The sequence below is a fragment of the Megalobrama amblycephala genome, linkage group LG3 (genome assembly GCF_018812025.1).
Source record: "Megalobrama amblycephala isolate DHTTF-2021 linkage group LG3, ASM1881202v1, whole genome shotgun sequence".
In the NCBI taxonomy this organism is placed as follows: Eukaryota; Metazoa; Chordata; class Actinopteri; order Cypriniformes; family Xenocyprididae; genus Megalobrama; species Megalobrama amblycephala.
Window position 1 is genome coordinate 28,976,006 of NC_063046.1, and position 23,165 is coordinate 28,999,170.

Consider the following 23,165-nt stretch of genomic DNA (forward strand, 5'->3'; position numbering starts at 1 on the left):
ACCTTTCACTTCGTTTAAAGCGACAGCGCATTGATTTCCGAGCACTTAAGCCACTGACGCACATGAAAGACTGAATACTACACAGCATACAGCCTTGACTGTCCATTACCCAAACCTGAATTTCACTTTTAAAACCAATAGTAAAATGTTCTCATGACAGAAACATTAATCATGTTGAATTCATGCAAGGCTCTTTAAAGGTGGAGATTAAAATTGATCTCAGATACACTCTGAAAGCAAAAATATGAATTTAACAATGCAAGAGGACACATGTAAATAGACATAATGACTTCAGAGGTCTTGTTTTATTTGTTAAATTCTTCACTCTGCAGTAAATATACTGTCCTGACAATAACAGTCTTAAATGTGAGCTAAACTGTAACTAAATAACTAGATGAAATTTAGGAACTAGCATTAAAACGGAGCTGGCCCATAAACAGCGTGATGTCCTCTGTTAGTGTCTGGATTATAAAGTACAGAGGGTTTGTTTATGAAATCAGAACCATTATTGACCATGCACCAATACTCTTCCGTGCATTCTTCACAAAACCTATTTTTTCATAATTTTGAATGACAAATGATCTCTGTCTGATTGGATAACTTTCCAGTTATGTAACTGCAATACATCAATTCACTAGGGGGATAAGACACATACATGAGTGGAAGATGATGAAGATGATTCAGTGTCTGATTACATAGATTGATTCCATTGATTCATTTCACCAATTTGGCTGCTTGTTCTCCTCCTTCCGATTATTTGCTCTGGAGTGCTACGAGTCAATTCAAGTGATGAGAAATCATTTCAGATCAAGTGTGCTGGGTTCACACAAGAGTTTATAAGGATGAAACCTAATTCTGAGAAATTCTTTTCCTCATTGGCAGAGCTTTCTCACCAGTAACTTTACCTCAGGTACTGTAATAGCTGTCTTTCTTGCTTTTTCTCCTGTCATTCTCTTTCTTTCCAGTTGCCCTAGTTTTATAGAAACCTGCTCTTCAATAATGGAATTTCTATATCCAGTGAAAGGTATCATTTTTCAATTCACATCCTACCTTCTACACATTACATATGATTACAAAATCAAATTTTCAAACAAGTGAAGGTGGAGATATCAGTGATTATTTTCAATTACCCATGGTTGTTATGGTTGATTTTACATGTGAAAATCATGTACCAATTTAAGGTTAGCTCAGGGATACAGTGGTGATAAGGTTCTCTCAGCAAGTCTCTAATTTACAGGTTTCCCTAACCTGGGATTGTACCTGTGTCATTTTCATAGCAGTCCAAGGGTTTACTAGCTAATTATTATGGGTTGGTGGTGATCAAAAGAAAAATCTATGACTCTGTATTATCATATACACAAGTTAGTAACCAGGATAATGTGTGACAGTCAGCTAAGTCATAAACAGTTTAAAAGTAATTTAATTTAGAAAGTAACGATATAAAACACAGACACTAAAGAGTCATCAAATGATATGAGGCAAACAGATGGCCCATGTGTGACTAAAATCTCATACCAAACACACACATCAATACTGTTTTGGTCATTCTGAAAAGTATTCAGCAGAAATGTAATCTATATCATGATGATTCACACAGAAATCTCAGTGGAAGAGTCCCACAGTATGTGATCACTGACCAAAACCCTACCACACTGTGAAAATAGGATAGTCCTCTAAACGTGCATGTGATGCAGGTGAAACAGTGATATTTTGAGCTAAACTGCATCCTCTTATTTCCACAGATTAAGAATCTCTCTGACGTCAAACAGCCTGTAAACACTGGAGAGCCTGCTCTCTCTCTTTGTAGTTGTCGTGGTAACCCTCACACCTGGTCAGCTCTCCTGTCCGTATGGTTTTTATGGTCATGTGAAGCTTCCGTCCTCCCCCTGTGCAATAAATACACACACACACACACACACATCCCATAAACAGTATGTGGAAGGTGACATGCTGGAAAAACACCATTAAGCAAAGCAACCATGAGGTTTCACTTTATTTACTGCCCTGTGTCTCCACATGGTCTGCAAATTCCAACCCCCCATCCTCATCCCCACACACGCCTCTCTGATCAGCAACTTTTCAGTCATGCTGGGATACTTGCTGTATAGAACCCTAATAAATATTCTTTGAAATAAATCTCGAAAGTGTCATACAAACCAGCTCTAATTACAATTCTATAAGGGAAACCACTAAAATGACATCACAGTGCCAGAGAGTAAGATGACCTTTTAGGTTAAATATGGTTAAATAAGATGACAATAGCGAATTTCCTTCCAAAGTTTGAAAGAAATGATCTCTCTCTTATATACACTGCACCGACAGACAGACAATCACAAGATTACAGTTAGTCACTTCTAAGACATTACACGACCCGTCAGACGCTGACTGAACATGTTCAATTGCCAAAAACAAGCGCCGACCAATGGCGACAGATGCCGAAAGGGGTAATACATTGATCCGACAAAACCTGACAAATGGAATGTGTTTGCTGTAGTTTGAAAGTGTCTGTTCGTGCAGTTTGAACTAGCCTTAAAGGGTTAGTTCACCCAAAAATGAAAATTCTGTCATTAATTCCTCACCCTCATGTCGTTCCACACCCATAAGACCTTCGTTAATCTTCGGAACACAAATTAAGATATTTTTGTTGAAATCCGATGGCTCAGTGAGGCCTGCATAGGGAGCAATGACATTTCCTCTCTCAATATCCATAAAGGTACTAAAAACATATTTAAATCGGTTCATGTGAGTACAGTGGTTCAATATTAATATTATAAAGTGACGAGAATATTTTTGGTGCGCCAAAACAAACTAAATAACAAATTATTTAGTGATGGCCGATTTCAAAACACACCTTCAGGAAGCTTCGGAGCATAAATGAATCAGCGTGTCGAATCCGCAGTTCGGAGCGGCAAACTCACGTGATTTCAGCAGTGTGGTGGTTTGACACGCGATCCGAATCATGATTCGACACGCTGATTCATTATGCTCTGAATCTTCCTGAAGCAGTGTTTTGAAATCGGCCATCACTAAATAAGTCGTTATTTTGTTTTTTTTTGGCGCGCCAAAATATTCTCGTCGCTTTATAATATTAATATTGAACCACTGTACTCACATGAACCGATTTAAATATGTTTTTAGTACATTAATGGATCTTGAGAGAGGAAATGTCATTGTTCCCTATGGAGGCCTCACTGAGTCATCGGATTTAAAATATCTTAATTTGTGTTTCGAAGATCAACGAAGGTCTTACGGGTGTAAAACAGCACAAGGGTGTGTAATTAAGGAAGAATTTTCATTTTTGGGTGAACTAACCCTTTAAGAGTTCCACTTGTTTTCTATTTTCACTAGTTTAAAATTGTATATATTTTTTAATTTTAAAAAAAACTTTTGTGTGCTGTGTGAACATGATGGTTATTGCAGTCCTAGACTAAATGTGAGAAAGCATTTACACAATTAACACAATTAGTTACTTTTTTATGGAGTATTGCAATTTTGTAATGCATTACTTTGTTTTAAAACTGCACTGCTCACAAATGACCTGAGTTTGGGTAGCGACAATCTGTTTGATCAACCAATGACAGAGAAGGTGAGTGTTTGAGAAATCTGTTTGGGAAACCTGTTTGAAAGTCATTGTTTTTGACATTCCGTTTCATGTCCATAATGGCCCCAAAATTTACCCAATTCAACTGAGTTTCTCTATCCTGCTTTCATACGTCTCCAGTGCAGAGGGTGATAATGGTATGATATTTACAACTGTGAATAACGGAAAAAAGAAAGAGGAAGAGAAATTCAGAATGAGTTGTTGAAAAACCGAATGAAAAAGATTAATTTTCACTTTGTCAGAAAGCAATATCTATGCTTTAGGGTACAATAGTCTACAAGAGATTATTTCTATGAGCACTATACTTGAACAAAAACATTAATATTCTTGTAATAACAAAAAAGAAGCAGACTGTTTTATAATACAAGCATCATTGTACTGGTTTAGCTGATCTAGTTCAAATCAGTTAAATTTCATGATGTCTGCAGCACAACCGGGAGACAGTAGTGAATGTCAGGGACAGGAAATAAAGGTTAACACTCAATGCATAATCCAATCAGACATTTTTTGTCTCTTAATTAACTAATTAGATGACTAATATGCTCACTGCTCTGCTAAGGCTAATGTTGCTGAGGAGTAAGGTTATGGTTTGGTCTGTGAGGGGATGTGCTGATGAAAGGGCTTGAGAGTACAATACAGCTGACAGTGGCATCAGCGTCTCTGCTCTCCGGTCCCACAGCTTCATCTTATTTATTCATTATCTCCCCTCCATCCATTCTTCATATTCTTCGCTAATCACGCACAGCCATTTACGCTCACACGCACTGCTATCCAGAGGGCACGGGTGACACTGCGACGCACAACGCAGAGAGAAACGAAGCAGAGATGATCATCCTTTTTCCAAAAAGCACCGTTGAGCCTTCACTCCTTAATTACAGACTAGAGTGTACACTCTGAGTGGCATGTGATTATAGCATTACTCTCTATGTCTTTGTGTGTTATGATTGAGGGCCACCACTCCTTTTACCCCCCCCTCCCTCTCTCTTTGCACCTGTATCACCCTGAACTCTGTCACTCAGTTGTTAGATACAACAGAATATTCAAGATCACCTGTCAGGTGAGCAGCAAATCACACAGGACTCAAATTAGGTTTTCCAAAGCATTTTAGTATGAATGTTATGTGGACAAACATGCACAAATATTATACCGGCACACCACAGCAACCTCATCTTTGAAAACTAACCCCAGCACAAGTGATCAAAGTCAAAATCATACAGAGGTTTTTAAACTAAGGGCTTTTTAAAAGTAAAATCTGCATTGTGAAAAATAAAGTTTAAGTGAATGTGAAAAATATGTCTTTCTTTAAGTTTATACATCTGACATTAATAGTGAACAAAGAAAGATACATTGTCAATTTATTACAGTAATATTATTATAAAATATAATATTACAGTAAATATTATAATATTCAATAATTTAATAACCAGGTTACATTATAATCATTTGCTTTAGGGCAAAAACAATATAAAAGCCAATTATCTCATTTAGAAAGACCACTCTTAACATTCCTTAACATTCATATGTATAAATAGGTCTATATATAACTGCCCAGGGTTGGAAAAAACTGGGGCAAAAGTGCCACCAAGATGAATATAATTTTTTTGACAAATATCAGCACATTTGCAAATTTAATAATGATTTTAAACAACAATTCAATAAACAATAAGCAACTTACATTTTAGACAATATTTTCTGTTGTTGCTCTATTGCACTATGGGAATACCTGCAAAATTCCTGTCTCACAGATGTGTCTCATGGTGGTGTTTCGTTGCTGAATAAATCAGCATTTTTTAACAAATCGATTGAGGGAATGATTCAATGAGCCATTTAGAAAGACTTTTGTTCCTAAAATAAAAAGGCATTTGTTCCTAAATAAATCAGCATTTTAAAGTAATCTGTTGAATTAATGATTCAATGATTAAGACAGGAGGTTTTAGTTTCCTATTTTAAGTATAATTTCATATTTCTGTATTTGAAACGTTATGCAGTCTAAATGCATTTTTCACTTAGTCTGTGTAAATACACCTAAATACAACTTCTGTTCCACCGTGGCAAGGCAAAGATGGCTTTTGTTGATACTGATTACATGTGATGATTGTTAACAACAACCTGTAGAATCGTATTATTCTAACTGAATTTATTAAAGGATTAGTTCACTTTTAAATACACTTTTCCTGATAAATTTACTCACCCCCATGTCATCCAAGATGTTCATGTCTTTCTTTCGTCAGTCGAAAAGAAATGAAGGTTTTTGAGGAAAACATTCCAGGATTATTCTCCTTACAGTGGATTTCAATGGCTACCAACAGGTTGAAGGTCAAAATTACAGTTTCAGTGCAGCTTCAAGGGCTTTAAACGATACCAGATGAGTAATAAGGGTCTTATCTAGCGAATCGATCTGTCATTTTCGAAAAAAATACAACCGTTTATGCTTTATAAACAAAATATCGCCTTGAACGCACTTTCCGCTTCCGCATTCTTCATAACACTTATGGCCCTTTCACACAGGACGCGGTATGCGCTGTGCTGCGCTATGAAACCCATTTGTTTCAATGGCTTGCGCCGCGCGAGGACTGCGCCGACCAAAGCGCAGACGCAGCGGAGCGCAGCTTGTGCGCACGCCGCGGTCAAAGTTCAAAATAGTTCAACTTTTGCCAAAATTTAAATTTATCAGGAAAAGTGTATTTAAAAGTGGACTAATCCTTTAGTTCAATTTATTAATCCATTATCATTTTTTAGGAAGAGGGTATTAAAAATCAGAAAGCTCTTGATCTGTCAATCAGAGAGTGGACACTTGCTGCTCAAATTTCAGTTCATATGTGTATGTCTCTTAAGCCGGGTACACACTATGCGAATAATAATAGTCCTTTATGATTGTTGCTTGTCAGATTGTACAAACCCGATCCTCATGTCACACTGGGATCTCAGCTGTCATTTATGTCAAACAGTACAACAGTCAAGACGCATTAAAAACGGCATGAACGCGTACGAAAACTTGTACAGAGTTTTACACCATCAACCCATACACATTTGGCAACCCCCCATCCTCATCCCCACACACGCCTCTCTGATCAGCAGCTTTTCAGTCATGCTGAAATACTCACTGTATAGAATACTATTAAATATACTTTTAAATAAATCTCGAAAGTGTCATAAAAACCAGCTCTAATTACAATTCTATAAGGGAAACCACTAAAATGACATCACAGTGCCAGAGAGTAAGATGACCCTTTAGGTTAAATATGGTTAAATAAGATGACAATAGTGAATTTCCTTCCAGAGTTTGAAATAGATTATCTCTCTCTTATTATCCCCTGCACCGACAGACAGACATTCACAAGATTACAGTTAGTCACTTCTAAGACATTACACGACCTGACAAACCCAGACTGAACACGTTCAATATCTGAAAACAAGCGCCAACCAATGGCAATAGATGCCGACAGGGGTAATACATTGATCCGACAAAACCTGACAAATGGAACGTGTTTGTTGTCATAAAGAAGTTACAATGCAGGACTGTACACCAAATCTTCTGGCACTGCCAGAATTTCGTCAGAGGGAAAATTTGACCACAACAGTCATTAATCGGCTGTCGGTGAACATGTCAAACTAACGACCAAAGGCTACAGATTTTAGCCTAGGATTATAGGAATCTTTTAGGATTCTTAAAATTTGTCTCAGATGAACCATTCGTGGCCAAATTTGCACAGTGTACACCCAGCTTTACATAAATTTGAAGTTTTCACCAAATAACAGAAGTGCAAATCTTGCACACACTCAAAACAAACACACTTATTCAATCTGAATGCCCCTGTGTTCAGATAAACAGAGTAAAACCCTCTTTCAATCTCTCAATTCTTTACTGTATGTAACATCATAGCCACAGGTGAAGGAGTTTCCATATACCTACTGAAACCAGATAACTGAGCCTGGGTACTGAAGACAGGAAGGTCAGGACACACAATCAGCGAGCAGCCTCCGAGAACAATCCTTCTGTACTGCCTATCACAGCTCCGGGCCCTCTGACAAAGCAGGCCTGTGAAACCCAGCCTTTCTTGTTGAAACAAGCAGGGCCGATAGCCATCAATGTAGTTCAATATTTCAGTGAGTCGGGTGTGAGAGGGTCATTGAAAGAGAAAAGAAGAAATGTCCTACAACAGCCAGGGCAGGTGTGGCTTAGATCAGAACAACCTGTTTAAGTTTCACAAGATGTCAGATTAAATCCAATGAGGATAATAATTAATTTAATTTGAGTTTTTGTTTAAAGGGGTCATGAACTGCATTTTTCAAAATTTTAATGTTCTCTGAGGTCCACTTATAAGGTAAAGATTTTTACATAAAAATGTCTCAGGTTATGCATGTAACCATGGTTCCCTGAGAATAGGGAATGAGATGATGCGTCCCCTAGAGGGCGCTATGGCATGAGTGAGTCCAAACATTAGGGCTGTGACGGTGGGGGCGGGGTGTTACATATATAGGTTTAGAGGTTGCGTTAGACTTGCGTGTCGCCGTCATTTTGAGGGAGATGATCGTAAAAAAAAATCATAATCAATAATTACCCGTCATTTTAATTTTTATATTTAAGACATTTAATAGCTTCTGATTTCATCCAAGGATAAGCAAATAGGCATAGGCTATGCATTTATTTATATTATGAAAAGAAAGAAAGTTGATCAAAGACTGTGCGTCACTTTACAGTTTTCATCTTGAACACTTGTCATGGATTGTGAGTGAATGCGATCATCCTTTCCTCTTTACTACTGTACAGAACGAAATAAACATGAATGAAAATTAAAAAAATATGTTGAAAGATAAAGTAGCTTACCGAAATCTGTATCACGTCAGTCAGACGAAAGATCTGGAAGAAGCACGTTGTAGTCCCAACAAGCTGTTTGTTGTTGTTCTCAAAAAGTGTTAAATATCTCCCTTTGGAGGGGACCTTGAGCTTTGTAACCTTGCAGATCTTTTTTATGCTCAAACAGCAACATTACACACTAAAGTTGAAAAAGTGAAAAAGCATAACGGGTTCTATTTAAATAAAATGAAAATTGTTGTAATGTCTTACAAATGTCGCTCACTGAAGCTTTTTTTCAAGATGACAGCAAATGGCTTAGATCAAAACAATAACAAAAGCCAATAAATCCAGCGCATTAACCCCATCAATTCTGAAGGAAAAGGAAACAGCAAATCACAACTATCACAAGTATTCAGTTTGACTGCAGCACTACAAATACTTAGTACATATAAATACTTAGTACATATCAATGCAATAGTGACACATGCAGGGCTTGACATTAACTATTTTGCTCACCAGCCACTGTGGCAAGTGGTTTTCCAAAATGACTAGCCACTCAGCATTTTCACTGGCCATAATTTTGACATCAATACCATGGGGAAAAACTTCCACATAGATATTTTTAATAATATTTCATGATTTGGCAGCAGGTATATTAGGCTGCTGTCATGTTAAGACCTGACACATGGACCCATTATACTGTTAAACGTGTTTTCATTCTCAACTGTTTATGTTCACTTAAAACATAATTGACTGAGTTTACGTGAATACTCGCCGAGACCAGCATTTTGACATATTTTTTTTGTGTGTATTTGACTATTTAAGCACAATAAGCAGAGAAAAAAAATTCAATTTAGTACTGGAGGCGGCTTTATGTGTGCACATTTTGGGTGTGAGCACAAAATCTGCAGGAATGTGTAAAATTATGCACAATCCTGTGTCATCCGGAGCAAATGAAATAAGTGAGAGGAGGCGGGTTTGTGTGTCAACTTTTGTCGGAGATATGAGAGAGTGAGAAAGCGCAGCTGGCATCAAGTATCTGATCTGCGGAAAATGAGTATTGGAAGCATTTCAGATATTCCAGTATCAATATGTATTGAAAAATCTTTATTTTTCTGAGCTTGGTTTCAATAAAAGCTGTTTTTGGACTAACAGTGAAGTTTTGAGTTTTGAAACTTACAGGATATTTTTATAGTACAATGATCTCTTATATGTCAAAAGATCAAGGAAAATTAGATTTCTCAATTCATGGCTCCTTTAAAAAAATAGCCATATTATGCTCTTTTACAAAGGTTATCATGCTTGAATGTTAAAAAATATATATTCTAATTATTATTTTTTCACATATTTTACATTGGTGCAGCACCTCTCTTCCCAGTCTGTCTGTAACACTCTGTTTAGTTCCTGTCTCTATGAAACCCCTACCTCAGAAAAGAGCAAAGAGCTCTGATTGGTCTGCCGGACTAGTGTAATTTTAAGACACACTTAACACTACTCAACCAGGCCTTTTCCCTTGACGCCATCAGCGTCACTGGTGTCTGAAGCATTGGTGTCAACTCCATGACCCATTGTCCAAGTTCCACTTCGAAGGGGAACTCAAGACTGCAATCGAGGCGTTTCAAGGAGTTTAGAAACAGTACAGATATAGAGAATAACTCCCTTTGGAGTGGACTTTGTGCTATATAGACCTATTTCATGTTCAAACAGCAACATTTCACAAAGTTGAAAATGTAAAAAAGGATAGTAGGTCCTGTAAGAAAGGAAAATACCTCTCAATAGATTTCTGCGTTGATGTTTTGACATCTTGCCCCACATTTCATATGAAGAACACGATTTTATGATTATTTTAGGTTTTCTGGCTTTGATTCAGTGAAAGTCTGTAATTATGTGGAGGCTGAATCCTTTGGCAAAAGCAGCGTTGCATTACACAGGACTCAGTCAAAGTTAATGAGACCTAACAGGTGCGCTGTTAATAGCTGCACTGGTAAGATCTTGCCTCTGAGGTGCCGTTCTGTGATTCTGAGCAGTGTTCAAAATCCATGACAGGCTATCTAGCTACTGTATCCATGACAACCACGCTCGCATTAAAGAACATGGGATCTGTTTGTACTGAGAGGGTCAGAGAAACTGCAGTGCAGTCAACTGCACCGTAACAAGAGCAACAGAGTAAAATACTGACAGAGGAAAGGAAACAAAAAGACATTAAGAGGGAGAAGACAATATTTTGCTCATGTCAAGCATTCATTTCACGTACGCTGCAGTAATAATCAGTGTTTCCATGACGTCTGGAAGCAGGTGACAAGCTGACCGTACCTGACTCACAATGTCGTGACCGTAGCTGCTAGCTGGTATCGTACTTACGTAGTTTACAAAGCAGTCCAGTGTAAGAAGAGCCAGCGATACTATGACAACAGCTAGAGCAGGACTGATGAATGAACATTCAAGCATGAAATGAGAGGAAAAATGTACAGAGAGAGAAAGAAAAAGAAGACAGAGCAAAAGAGAAATGATTCACAAAAGATATCACATACAAGTGTTTAGGAGATTAACGCATAATTTGTAACTGTGTGAAAAAAATCAAGATGGCACTGCGGTTGGCCACCTCGGTGTGGAGCTCTTCATTTCATCTGCTGTTATTGTTTGTTTGTTTGTTCTGTTTAGTCCTTCTTTTCCTCAGTTTTACCAGAGATAAAATACAGAACATTAGACAACATTCTTCCAGTTTTTGATTATTCAGATGGTGTGTTGGACATTCTAGTCGGGGGTCCTGAAAGTCCCAAAAAAATTATCATGGTTTCAAAAAATATTAAGCAGCGCAATTGTTAAATAATGACATATGGGTAAATGACATTTCTTGTTATTTACCCATACAGTCCATGATCATTTTAATAGATTTCAGTGTGTAATTTTAAGGGTGTTTTTGCTTAACTTCTGTACGATAAATCATTTGGTACTATATTGGGTCATTTGGTCAAAACCAGTTGAGAACCAATTTTCTTATGCAAGAAATCGGTAGGGCTAAACATTGCATCACTTGTTTAAAAATAGACTATCAATCTGTGGAGGGAAAGAACATACTCCTCTGTTCTGCTGCCTCTGATTTATGCATCTTTTAGCCGGGTTGCAATGTGTGCACAACAGTGAGTCAGTCTGTTAGTCATCACCAGGGAGGTTTTTTTAGGGTAAAACATTGTTCTGAAAAATCCTTGTTTTAGACAAGCACTCTTATCACAGATGATCTGAGAACAATATGAAATTGCTAAAAATGTTGTTTCATATAGGGGTGAACATTTGTAAGCAACACATCGGGGGTGCTGTGACAAGATGAGTGAAAAAAGAAAACAATGTTGTATATGTAAAAAAATAAATAAATAAGAATAAGGACATAGAGAAAGAGTAATGGAGACAGCTTTGTACATGCCTTAAGCCAGATCCTTGGAATATTGTAACGTTTAAACAACATTATGCTGCGACCTAGACACAGTTTAATTTCAGTGCATCAAAACATGTATTCCCACAGGGTAATGCACAGTGACCTGAGATTTCTTGGATTTCTGTTAGGGGCCTGGAGATATTTGCACATAATCACATTCATACATAGATGCCAGATAAAACTGCTAACATCATTTATTCAATTCAGTTCAGACCATATCCTGCTGATATCTCTCTTTTTCACAAAGTTCAGCTTTATAAATTAAAACATTCTGTTTTTAAAGTATTTTATGAGCAAATAAATGCAGCCTTGGTGAACATAAAATCTTAGCAACCCTAAAATTTTGAATCGTAATGAGAATCATCATTAAAGTATAATGAGAAAGTCAATAGCAGACAGTAATGAGAAACTGTGGGGTAAATGTGCTAAATCGTTATAATGTCATCGTGTAAAAAAAAAAAAAAAAATTATATGTTTTTACATTATATAAACATTCTGCATAAAATATCTTACATACAATGTGTCCTCTTTGCCCAGCAATATTTATCTGAGTTGAATTTGTTTTGCTCTATGAAATTTAATGCAATTTAGCCAAGTGATAAAATCTTATGATAAATGATAATTGTCAATATGAAATTAAAGGTGTCCTCGAATGAAAAATTGAATTTATCTTGGCATAGTCAAATAACAAGAGTTCAGTACATGGAAATGACATACAGTGAGTCTCAAACTCCACTGTTTCCTCCTTCTTATATAAATGTCATTTGTTTAAACGACCTCAACATAACACCGACTGTTACGTAACAGTCGGGGTGTACGCCCCAATATTTGCATATGCCAGCCCATGTTCCCAACATTATGAAAGGTATTACACAAGGGCAGCCAGTAACATCTGGATCTGCACAGGTGAATCAACAGACTAGGTAAGCAAGCAAGAACAATAGCGAAAAATGGCAGATGGAGCAATAATAATTGACATGATCCATGATATCATGATATTTTTAGTGATATTTGTAAATTGTCTTTCTAAATGTTTCGTTAGCATGTTGCTAATGTACTGTTAAATGTGGTTAAAGTTACCATCGTTTCTTACTGTATTCACAGAGACAAGACTGTCGTTATTTTCATTATTAAACACTTGCAGTCTGTATAATGCATAAACACAACTTCATTCTTTATAAATCTCTCCAACAGTGTAGCATTAGCTGTTAGCCACGGAGCATAGCCTCAAACTCATTCAGAATCAATGTTAACAATATAACAGTATACAATACTCACATAATCCGACGCATGCATGCCACATGCATGACGAACACTTTGTAAAGATCCATTTGAGGGTTATATTAGCTGTGTAAACTTTGTTTATGCACTGTTCAAGGCAAGCGCGAGCTCCGTGGGCGTGGAGCACGAGAATTAAAGGGCCAGTAGCCCTGAATCGGCTCATTTATAATGATGCCCCAAAATAGGCAGTTAAAAAAATGAATTAAAAAAAATCTATGGGGTATTTTGAGCTGAAATTTCACAGACACATTCAGGGGACACCTTAGACTTATATTATATCTTTTTAAAAAAAGTTCTAGGGCACCTTTAAATCCTTTCAATCTCATGAACCTGTAACCAAAACGTATATTTCATATGGATTGTATGACTGCTGAGTTTGTGTTTAGTGTGTATTGAGGTAAATGTAAGTACTAAATTAAGGGCGGTAGAATTAGTGTAACCATATTTAGCATGCATTAGAGTAACACTGAGCTGTTTGCCTCCTACGGTGCATACTGTGACTGTGTGAGAACACTTATCCACAGCTGAGTGAGACAGAGCAAGAAGATCAACAGAACACAGAAAACTGTGGAATCATCAACTGTATACTAAATAATGTCTCAGATTTAAAATTTGGTGCATGTGTTCATGTGTTTGTTTGTACGTAAAGTAGATGTGCTCGTTATGTGTAATTCAGCAAAACATACAGAATACAGTCCTTTTTATTATGTTGTGTTTTGATTAAAATGGGGGGACTTGACAGAAAATGCATGTTTGCTGAAATGTCACCACATATATTTGTGAGATTTACAAAGTGTTTATATTTACAGTTGTCCCATGTCATGTTGATGTATGGTGTTGTACAGTGTGGTTTTGTCGGCACACATATCATTGTGCGAGTTTAACTACTGTGTTCTATGTTAAGTTATGGTTTGTGTGTGATCAGTATGATAATGTAAAATCATCAGCAGGACAGAGCCAGATCAGACTTAGATGTCACAGAATGCGCTGTGAGGGGGTGACCTTTTCCTTTGTGTGTGGATGCGTGTGATCCTGACATTTCCCTATGATGCCTGTGAGAAAGGAGCAGTTTGATAAACAAACTCACCAAACGAGGCGGATCTCAATGATTCTCACATAAACAACATGCAATATTCTAATGTGACTTTGTCATTGGAGGGGGTGGGATTTATCCCTGAACCAAAGAGATAAGTGACTCATTTTTCAGACCTCAGGGACTGAAATATCATATGTTAAAAACACTTTATTGCCCTTATAAGTTTTCAAGTGACAAATCTGACAAAACATATTGAAATAATTTAACAATCATGTTTTATATATTTTAATTAAGATATTTTTATGTATTACAAATATAGTTTTTGTTTAATAAATACACATGAATTTGGACATTTTAAATGTATAACAATATATTCTTTTTTAATAAATATATACACACACATAAAATTCCATGCATTATTGTAAATTATTATAGGATATAAATGGCATACATATACTTGGCCATCACAAGAATAATTTAGATTTTAAAATATATATAAAATAGAAAAATAGTTATTTAAAACTCTAATAATATTTCACATCAATATTACTGTTTTACTTTATTTTTAATCTAATAAATGCTGCCTTGGTGAGCATTAGAAACTTGTTTCAAAAACATATTAATTATTCCAAAATGTTGACCTCACTTTTCCATATAGCTGTATATGTGTATTGGGACCCTGTGAATCACAATAAAGCTATTTGGAAATGTGTGAGCCTCAGTATATGAACAAAAAGTGTGTGTTATGTTCAGAGTTTAATGTGTTTGTGCTTTCAGCTGGAGTGAATTCCCTCTTCTGTCCAAATTCTTCATTGTCACAGACGCACACCTTACATACCCTCTCTTTCTCTCGCACTCTCTCTGTGTCTTTTATTCTCTGAGGTTTACTGGTTATTTCGGTCAGAAGCCAAAATGAGACGCTTTAGGCAGCAACCCCAGAAGCAGCCAGCAATAAGAGGGATATTTATATCAATCCATGGGGTCAGTGTGTCTGCCTGTCTGAAAAAAAGAGAGAAGGGTGTGTCTACTCTCTGCTCCCACAGTCCTGTGCAGCAGCAGCAATACCATGCACACTTCTGAGGGTGGAGAACAGAGCACAAGGCCGCACGGTTCTGATGTGGTTTGTGTGTGTGTGTGTGTGTGTGTGTGTGTGTTGGTAATAGCAGAAGACTGGGGGGCTGGTCTGTATAAGGAGGATGCCATGAGGAGGCTAAAACCCCCACTAAAGCAGTACTGTACAATGACCCAGAAACAGTCCACTTCATTCTGAGCTCTGTCATTTTCCTAAGTGATTCACGAACCACACTGTCCACCAAACCATGAGAATAATCCTTAAAATAATAAAGCTACGGCTCCCTTTTTAATCAAGGCATTGTGTTCCATTCCTCTTTTAGTTCAGTGACAGTTTTTTTCCTTCAATTCTCAGCGTGAGGAAAGTGGTGTCTGGATTTCCGTAACTTAAATTAGGTTTCTGTCTAGTTTTACTGGACATTGCTACTTACAGTATGGTGTAAATATAACACAATTTAACTGTTATCAAATCATATTTTAATCTCTTCCAAAAATGCCCGCGCAAAAGCTCTCAGTAACATAAAACCGTAGAAATTGGTCACACTTGATTCAGAGTAACAAACTCAATCAATGGTCGTATGCATAAAAAAAACATATGGAGTCTTTGTAAACATGTACACACTCACAAATGAACTGAAACAAACTGATTATAATGGAAATGATTACAATAATTACAAATGTTTTGAAAGAGTTACTTGAGACAAATAAATTTGTTGCCATGACAAAGCCGACATACTGTTATTATAAAAGCTTCAAATCTCTAATTAAAATACATTAAATAGCCTATTCAAACTACATAAGTGCTAAATTTCTTTCAACCTTAATAGCTTTCTGACTTTTTGGTCAAAAAGGAAACATCTTAGTTTTATACCTCTTTTCCCTGCACACCAAATGGACCACATTATGTCCAGCAGCTAACAATGCTATTTATCCTCCCTGAAGCATTCGATTACATGTGTAACACTGCAATGTGCTGTGAGGAAGCACTACAATTGATCTATTATGACAAACTCATCTGCGTATGGTGTGTGGGGTCTGGAGATTTTTATTTGAAGTCTGGTCTTGTCTGATCTAGTTTCTTCGTCAGTGTGCTGCAAACAAATGTAGATGAACTCAGCACAAGTCTGGGCAACATTTAGGAACAGATGGAGAAATGCATAGTGATAAAGCTATCAGTTCTCTTTACACACACACACACCACACAGATGTACCTGACTATTCTGCAATGTTATGATTCAGACTTCCCCTCTTCTTTTCAGTACAGTATATGCTACGGTGCCATTTGTGTGAGGGTTTGCGTGATTACTCCCAGCATAGCAAGACGAACATCACTCACAAAGTGTGCCTGTTAAACCCACAAAATGATCCAGTGTGTCACCCCTGTAAAATGAGTCAGAAATGACTCCCACAAGAGGGATCCCTGGCCCTAAGTCTGCATATTCCTAAGGGATGCCTGGATCTCTGTCCAAGTCATCAGGACTTTCTCACTGCTCTTATTATGGTAATTTTATTCAGACATCGAAAGGACTGGGAAGATTTATTTGTGAACAGTAGAAATAGAGCAAAGTAATAATTTGTTTTATCTTCTAATGCAGAATACATAAAAAAAGTTAAGTTGGGTCAACATACAAACACTTTAGGCTAAAACAGTGGGATAGTGCCATAACATCTGTAAAGCAAATTACAAACACACACAGACACCTATGAACATACAAGCATTAATGGAAAAAAATCAAGTAGTGCACAAACCAAACACACAGAAAGAAAGAACTGATAACTGAATGTGTAGAAGCAATATAATTTGTTCTAGCAGAAACATTCACAAGAGATGTGTCAGTTTCCATGTGAAGAATTAGAATGATTTCATATTCTGTTTCTTTTTGTGTGTGTCTGATTTCTATCCAAAAACCACTTCACAGCAGCCTTTCCCATTTGAGTTTCAAACATACAGCTTGTAAAGAGTTTTAGCTATTGGGATTTATATTCATTAAGTCTGTTGCAAACATTAAGGATGAAATATGAGTAATTTAATTGTGCCCTAAAATTCACACAATTCACACTGGAAAATCTCTAGGGAATTGGTGGCATTGGTAAGATTCCTGCCGGCTACTGTTTAAAATGTTCTGTGGGAGGCCAATTTGTGCATTGGCATAACACAGTTTTTATAGAACTGTTTCTATTTTAGTGTAATTCGGTCCAAATGCAATAATACGATGTTGTTCCTGCCTGTCAACGTATGTATTTTCATACCTCCGCGTACCCTGTTCGTGCAGACATTTCAGCGTTTTATGCTATGTAGAGTAGACATCAGCCACCTTTTACAGTTCCTCCTCAACCAAAACAATTAGCTTATGCTGTGTTCACACTAGGGCTGCAACGATTAATCGCGATTAATCGTTTGCAAAATAAAAGTCTGTGTTTACGTAATATATATGTGTGTGTTCTGTGTATAATAATTATGTATATATAAATACACACACATACAGGTATAAAGTTTAGAAATATATGCATGTATTATAAATATATATACTTATATATATTTTATATTACATATAAACATAAATATTTTATATATAAATATAACATTTTTCTTAAATATATACATGAATGTGTGTGTATTTATATATACATAATTATTATACACAGAACACACACATTAATTACGATTAATCGCGATTTTTGCGGTTCAATGGCAACACTATCAACGCCGAAATTAATCTGCAGCAGTCAGTTCTGCAGCAGGTCAGTTCTTTTTAAGTTGTTTATGTTCATTATTATTGTAATGTTATGTGCTTTGAGACATGAGTTTAACACCATCTTTCGTGACACTTTTGTTTGCTTCCTGTAGGTGTTCATGTGTTTTGAAGGAGGTGTGGCTTTGGAGACACTCTAAACCAGAGCCATATGCTCTGCTCTAAACTAAAGGGGGGAGGGGCTTTCTCCGAAAATGGCCTACCCTACCTTTAAAAAAACATGATGATGCACATAATTATGGCCAATATAAAACTATATAAATAAAGGAAACTTTTTGTACAAAACGTGCATTACATCTTATGTTTAAGGAATACATTTAATTAGAAAAATTAAGTAGATGAATTAAACTCCAAAAGACTGTTTCCTTATTGTTTTACAGTGCAGCTCATCACTATTCATTTTTGTTTTTCTTTTTTTAAATACTTTCCTGTTACAGTTTCATTTCGCATTCTAAAAAGAAAATGAGAAAAGAGAGAGAGAGAGAAACAAAGCAAGCAAACAGGCAGACAGTGATTACAGGGTATGTAAGAGACAGAAACATACAGTATGCAAAAAGGGCCCTGTGGTAGGCAAGATGGAAGGAAACCATCTCTTTTCCTAATTCTATCTCTCCTTTTCTCTCTGTGTAGTAAGGTCAGAGGGTTTGGGTCAGTGAATGGAGTTGAGAGTGAAGGATGTGGTAATCCTGATGAGAGGTTTAAGACAGCAGTGATGCTGTGGTTCAGCTATAGTATAGTATATCATATGTCAGATCACATCACTCTCAGCAGCTGAATGCAGCTTTGCTTACTGTGTGCCACTCAAATTAACACCACACATATCTCTCTCAATATTGCAATCTACTCAGAGGAAAATATGTATCTGCTTGTTACGTTGTGATGCTGTTTCTGGTTCCAAGCCTCTACAGTTTCAAGTGAGAATGGCCATTTATGAGACCTATTCCTTTATAGCACACCTTTAAGCCAAGCTTTTACAAAAATCACAGTTTACACTACAGTCTCCAGGCTCACGGAGTCCCGGACACCAATATTTTAACAAATTTTGTAAAGATAAATCACTGTCTGGCCAACTGAGATTTCACTATAGGAGATAAAGCTTGGGATCATGATTTTTCGGTAGTACTACAGCTGTTACGGTTAGATTCTGTTATGTTGCCTTTCATTTTGAAATTCTGTTCGGATTCCTTTTGTTCCTGTTGCCCCGATCTTTTTGGTTTCGGTTTCCTTGGTTACTGATTATATCCTCATTGGTTTCTATGGTTACTAAAGATTATCACCTGAATCTCTTTATGTTTGCCATGGAAATGGGTTCAAGTGTACTACAAGTGGTAACTAAATACATTTTTTAATACAGAGATAGTATGTTAAAAGCACATTTTAGTTCATATTCATGGTGTCTCAAAATAGCACAGTTGACTACACTTAGATGTTCTTAAGAATATCTTAAGAAGTACTAAAGAAGAATTTTTAGTATATTAAGTACAAAATTTGTGCGCAAAATTTCTTTCACCTGGGTATGCTGATTTGCTGCTCAAGAAACATTCAATAGAATAACATTTATTTGAAATAGAAATCTTTTGTAACATTATAAATGTATTTACTGTGACTTTTGATCAATTTAATGCATCCTTGCTGAATAAAAGTATTAGTTCAAAAAATCTTACTGACCCTAAACTGAATGGTAGTGTATATATTATTAATGTGATACAAAACACTCTGCACAATACCAATACTATAGTGCAGTACATAATACAGATATAGTCAGATTATAAATAGATACATCGTAACAGCTATCGGAAAGAAGCTGTTGTTTAATCATAATGTCTTGGTTGTGACTGATCTGTATTGATAAGGGGTTTTAGTATTTTGTTAGGGTGTCTGAGTTGACATAAGTCAACTGTATAATGACTGTGTTAAATACAATGTTTGGGAATAAGATGCTAAGCATCTTATCATGTGTCCTTTCATTAACACTGAGAGCCTCTTTTGCTCTTTAGTTTATGCAAACATATGTTGACAAAAATAATGTCTGACTCCGTCTCTGGCAGCATGGGACTTCCTGATAAATGGAGTCTTGATTAGTTCAGTCACCTCAGATTAGTCTGGAGGTGCAGTGCAAAATCCATTTTTAGACTTTATCAGTGTCTTTCACAAAGATCACAGATGCAACAGCCAATCAGAGAGGAAACTGTTCAATGAGGTCCAATGACACAAGAGCTGAAGAGGATGAGTCACTGACTGCCAGCTAATCTTTTATTGTGTTAGATGAAATAAGAAAGTTAGATAGCAGAGTCTGGATTCTGATGGCTGCCCTCATGTATTGCTGTGCAATGTATAGAAGGGTTGAGTACCCATGAAATCAAAATTGACAATTCTTTTTTTTTTATGAAATATTGCAGTATTTATTATAAATTATTTATCCATTCACATCGATAGTTTTTTTTTTAATTCACGTGCACTTTCAATCTTTAATCAAAATAATTCCCCTTGCCTCTTGCAACGACATCAGTTGCATCCGAAATCACATACTTCCCTACTATATAGTAAAAAAGCAGTATGAGACAAAAGAAGTATGTCCGAATTCACAGTACTCATAAAAGAGTACCTGGATGATCTACTACTTCCGTTGAGATTCTGAAGTGTGCATATGATGGACACTTTACTATCCTATGCGGCAACGGAGAGGATTTGTGAATGACAGTGAAGTGACGCAACTGATGCTGGTATATTATCATGATAATGACAACATGTTGAATGCAGCACCTCCCAATTTCATTCATACTAAACACAATCATACTATATAAAACATACATTTTAGCGCTCACAAAGTACGTACTTATTCAAAATAAGAACCTACTCAAGAGAGTATGTGATTTTGGACACAGCCATCTCTTCTCTGATGACGTATTTACTGGCTCGAGGGCGGGACAACCTGTCACTCACAAGAGATCACAGCAATAGCAAAACAAGGTCCAGTCAATTTCCAATAGACAAAATCAAGTCCCTCCCTACATTTCATAAGAACAAGCATTGTGTATTCTGAGCTACTTTGTATATGCATTTCTATGTAATGTTAAAGGGTTAGTTCACCCAAAAATGAAAATTCTGTCATTTATTACTTACCCTCATGCCGTTCCACACCCGTAAGACCTCCGATAATCTTCAGAACATAAATTAAGATATTTTAGTTGAAATCCGATGGCTCAGTGAGGCCTGCATAGCCAGCAATGACATTTCCTCTCTCAAGATCCATTAATGTACTAAAAACATATTTAAATCAGTTCATGTGAGTACAGTGGTTCAATATTAATATTATAAAGCGACGAGAATATTTTTGGTGTGCCAAAAAACAAAACAAAATAACGACTTATTTAGTGATGGCTGATTTCAAAACACTGCTTCATGAAGCATCGGAGCATAATGAATCAGCGTGTCGAATCAGCGTTTCGGAGCGCCAAAGTTTGGCGGTTTGACACGCGATCTGAATCATGATTCAATACACTGATTCATTTGTGCTCTGATGCTTCATGAAGCAATGTTTTGAAATCGGCCATCACTAAATAAGTCGTTATTTTGTTTTGTTTTTTGGCACACCAAAAATATTCTCGTCGCTTTATAATATTAATATTGAACCACTGTACTCACATGAACTGATTTAAATATGTTTTTAGTACATTAATGGATCTTGAGAGAGGAAATGTCATTGCTGGCTATGCAGGCCTCACGGAGCCATCGGATTTCAACTAAAATATCTTAATTTATGTTCTGAAGATTATCGGAGGTCTTACGGGTGTGGAACAGCATGAGGTTTAAGTAATAAATGACAGACTTTTCATTTTTGGGTGAACTAATCCTTTAATGCAATGAATCAGTATGTATGCACAGCATTTCCCAGAATAGTAAACAACTACTTTCACTGACCTTACTCCTGGAAATTTGTGAATTATATAAGATCACTACACAGCCAGCCTCAACTCATCCTGCCTCCAAGCCAAGAGTGCTATGAAAAGGAATAGAGGAACATCAGAGCTCTGTAATTAGGAAAGCACTGACACAATCGCATTCATTAGAACATCAATAGCTTTTTTCCCATTATTTTCAGCTTTTTGTTTACATTTTAAACCACCGCAGAACATTTTTTCTTTGGTAAAATGTAATGTTCTTCTCTCATCTGATCACATTACTTTCAACTGCTTCAGCATGTTATGTTCGCCCTGTCTCGACAGTGATGTCACTCTTCTGATCTGTATTTCATTATCAAATGGATGTAAAAATCTTGAGGTTCGTACTTCTTGTTCTTTTTTTTCTTTTTTTTTGCAGAGTGATAATTCAAAGCGAACTGCGATGACTCAGTGGTGCTGATGACGGAGAGTGTGGACCAGTTTAGGAGGCAAAGGCCTAGAAAAGAAAACGGTGCTGAGAGAGCAGGATCGATCGCTCGCAAACACAGCACTCTGTCGCCCCCTGCCGTTCACTCCTCATGACTGACGCCACTAGAAAATTGCTCACAACATTTCTGGCAGTTACTGACAAATAAAGTAAGAAAGAAAAATAATGAGTGTGTATTCACATCACCAATATATCTTTATACAAAAGTACACCATACATGACAAAATCACAGTATAGCCCACACAAGAACAACTATTATATTGCACAATGATTGAAAGGAAGTGTACCGTGGAAATGCATTATATTGTACATATTGTTTAATGCATAGCACTGCATATCAAGAGCACCTGGACAAGACAGGGTACAAAATAATAAGAAATAACCAAAATATATGACATAGCACATGTAATACTACTAGAAATAAAATGCTTTTAAAAAATAATTGTTAAAACATTTCTATGTTTATAGCGGAACGTTGTGTTTGAATGTGTCTAAGCAGGATATAATATGTTTACTGAAATTATCATGGATAAAACATACAGACTTCCGTAAAAATACCGTTATTTCATTGAATATTTGCACAGAAAATCTCTTCTCTGTTATCCTAACAATATCTCTGGCCCACGCTGGATGTACATTATTGTAACTTCACTCAACATGAGTTTCACTGAGTTTACATCCGGGGCTTTTCCCTAGGCAATGGGGGGCGCACTACAACCGTTCCTTAGGCAAAGTGAAATAAATTCGCCGCACCGTTACATAAACTAGTTCTCTTCTTCTAAGTGTTCTTTCGTGCTCGGTAA

The 23,165-nt window shown here is 36.6% G+C and overlaps 1 long non-coding RNA gene across 1 annotated transcript; it reads right to left on the minus strand.

Annotated features, from left to right (window-relative positions):
- Window positions 1-212: 212 nt before the first annotated feature.
- On the minus strand, window positions 213-22,562 carry LOC125265010. Its single transcript, XR_007184185.1, has 3 exons — window positions 22,263-22,562; window positions 21,895-21,973; window positions 213-1,886 (listed from the first exon to the last, which is right to left on the minus strand). It is a non-coding gene; the product is annotated as an uncharacterized LOC125265010 (long non-coding RNA).
- Between the last annotated feature and the right edge of the window lie 603 nt (window positions 22,563-23,165).